The sequence below is a fragment of the Oncorhynchus keta genome, chromosome 3, assembly GCF_023373465.1.
Source record: "Oncorhynchus keta strain PuntledgeMale-10-30-2019 chromosome 3, Oket_V2, whole genome shotgun sequence".
NCBI lineage: Eukaryota > Metazoa > Chordata > Actinopteri > Salmoniformes > Salmonidae > Oncorhynchus > Oncorhynchus keta.
Window position 1 is genome coordinate 34,183,907 of NC_068423.1, and position 3,484 is coordinate 34,187,390.

General features: G+C 40.2%; 1 protein-coding gene across 1 annotated transcript in view; it reads right to left on the reverse strand.

Annotated features, from left to right (window-relative positions):
- LOC118381546 (egl nine homolog 1-like) overlaps positions 1-3,484 on the reverse strand; it is a 65,303-nt gene that overhangs the window by 57,501 nt on the left and 4,318 nt on the right. The window lies entirely within an intron of this gene.

Consider the following 3,484-nt stretch of genomic DNA (forward strand, 5'->3'; position numbering starts at 1 on the left):
ATAGACCAGGTCATATTCACTGAGGGGTTTAATAGACCAGGTCATATTCACTGAGGGGTTTTCAGGTCATATCCACTGAGGGGTTTAATAGACCAGGTCATATTCATATTCACTGAGGGGTTTAATAGACCAGGTCATATTCATATTCACTGAGTGGTTTAATAGACCAGGTCATATCCACTGAGGGTTTAATAGACCAGGTCATATTCACTGAGGGGTTTAATAGACCAGGTCATATTCACTGAGTGGTTTAATAGACCAGGTCATATTCATATTCACTGAGTGGTTTAATAGACCAGGTCATATTCATATTCACTGAGGGGTTTAATAGACCAGGTCATATTCACTGAGGGGTTTAATAGACCAGGTCATATCCACTGAGTGGTTTAATAGACCAGGTCATATTCACTGAGTGGTTTAATAGACCAGGTCATATTCATATTCACTGAGTGGTTTAATAGACCAGGTCATATTCACTGAGGGGTTTAATAGACCAGGTCATATTCATATTCACTGAGTGGTTTAATAGACCAGGTCATATTCATATTCACTGAGGGGTTTAATAGACCAGGTCATATTCACTGAGGGGTTTAATAGACCAGGTCATATTCATATTCACTGAGGGTTTAATAGACCAGGTCATATTCACTGAGGGGTTTAATAGACCAGGTCATATTCATATTCACTGAGGGGTTTAATAGACCAGGTCATATTCACTGAGGGGTTTAATAGACCAGGTCATATCCACTGAGGGGTTTAATAGACCAGGTCATATTCACTGAGGGGTTTAATAGACCAGGTCATATTCACTGAGGGGTTTAATAGACCAGGTCATATTCACTGAGGGGTTTAATAGACCAGGTCATATTCACTGAGGGACCAGGGGGTTTAATTCACTGAGACCAGGTCATATTCATATTCACTGAGGGGGTCATATCCACTGAGGGGTTTAATAGACCAGGTCATATTCATATTCACTGAGGGTTTAATAGACCAGGTCATATTCATATTCACTGAGGGGTTTAATAGACCAGGTCATATCCACTGAGGGGTTTAATAGACCAGGTCATATCCACTGAGGGGTTTATAGACCAGGTCATATTCACTGAGGGGTTTAATAGACCAGGTCATATTCATATTCACTGAGGGGTTTAATAGACCAGGTCATATCCACTGAGGGGTTTAATAGACCAGGTCATATTCACTGAGTGGTTTAATAGACCAGGTCATATTCATATCCACTGAGGGGTTTAATAGACCAGGTCATATTCATATTCACTGAGGGGTTTAATAGACCAGGTCATATTCATATTCACTGAGGGGTTTAATAGACCAGGTCATATTCATATCCACTGAGGGGTTTAATAGACCAGGTCATATTCACTGAGGGGTTTAATAGACCAGGTCATATTCACTGAGGGGTTTAATAGACCAGGTCATATTCATATTCACTGAGGGGTTTAATAGACCAGGTCATATTCACTGAGGGGTTTAATAGACCAGGTCATATTCACTGAGGGGTTTAATAGACCAGGTCATATTCATATCCACTGAGGGGTTTAATAGACCAGGTCATATTCACTGAGGGGTTTAATAGACCAGGTCATATTCACTGAGGGGTTTAATAGACCAGGTCATATTCATATTCACTGAGGGGTTTAAGGGTTTAAGACCAGGTCATATTCACTGAGGGGTTTAATAGACCAGGTCATATTCACTGAGGGGTTTAATAGACCAGGTCATATTCACTGAGGGGTTTAATAGACCAGGTCATATTCATATTCACTGAGTGGTTTAATAGACCAGGTCATATTCATATTCACTGAGGGGTTTAATAGACCAGGTCATATTCACTGAAGGGTTTAATAGACCAGGTCATATTCATATTCACTGAGGGGTTTACTAGACCAGGTCATATTCATATTCACTGAGGGGTTTAATAGACCAGGTCATATTCACTGAGGGGTTTAATAGACCAGGTCATATTCACTGAGGGGTTTAATAGACCAGGTCATATTCATATTCATATTCATATTCACTGAGGGGTTTAATAGACCAGGTCATATTCACTGAGGGGTTTAATAGACCAGGTCATATTCACTGAGGGGTTTAATAGACCAGGTCATATTCACTGAGGGGTTTAATAGACCAGGTCATATTCATATTCACTGAGGGGTTTAATAGACCAGGTCATATCCACTGAGGGGTTTAATAGACCAGGTCATATTCACTGAGGGTTTAATAGACCAGGTCATATTCATATTCACTGAGGGGTTTAATAGACCAGGTCATATTCATATTCATATCCACTGAGGGGTTTAATAGACCAGGTCATATTCACTGAGGGGTTTAATAGACCAGGTCATATTCACTGAGGGGTTTAATAGACCAGGTCATATCCACTGAGGGGTTTAATAGACCAGGTCATATTCACTGAGGGTTTAATAGACCAGGTCATATCCACTGAGGGTTTAATAGACCAGGTCATATTCATATTCACTGAGTGGCTTAATAGACCAGGTCATATTCATATTCACTGAGGGTTTTCATATCCACTGAGGGGTTTAATAGACCAGGTCATATTCACTGAGGGTTTAATAGACCAGGTCATATTCACTGAGGGGTTTAATAGACCAGGTCATATCCACTGAGGGGTTTAATAGACCAGGTCATATTCATATTCACTGAGGTTTAATAGACCAGGTCATATTCATATTCACTGAGGGGTTTAATAGACCAGGTCATATTCACTGAGGGTTTTAATAGACCAGAGGGTTTAATAGACCAGGTCATATTCATATTCACTGAGGTTTAATAGACCAGGTCATATTCACTGAGGGGTTTAATAGACCAGGTCATATTCATATTCACTGAGGGGTTTAATAGACCAGGTCATATTCATATTCACTGAGGGGTTTAATAGACCAGGTCATATTCACTGAGGGGTTTAATAGACCAGGTCATATTCACTGAGTGGTTTAATAGACCAGGTCATATTCACTGAGGGGTTTAATAGACCAGGTCATATTCACTGAGGGGTTTAATAGACCAGGTCATATTCACTGAGGGGTTTAATAGACCAGGTCATATTCACTGAGGGGGTTTAATAGACCAGGCCATATTCATATTCACTGAGTGTTTTAATAGACCAGGTCATATTCACTGAGGGTTTAATAGACCAGGTCATATTCACTGAGGGGTTTAATAGACCAGGTCATATTCATATTCACTGAGGTTTAATAGACCAGGTCATATTCATATATCCACTGAGGGTTTAATAGACCAGGTCATATTCACTGAGACCAGGTTTAATAGACCAGGTCATATTCACTGAGTGGTTTTAATAGACCAGGTCATATTCACTGAGGGGTTTAATAGACCAGGTCATATTCACTGAGGGGTAGACCAGGTCATATTCACTGAGGGTTTAATAGACCAGGTCATATCCACTGAGGGGTTTAATAGACCAGGTCATATTCACTGA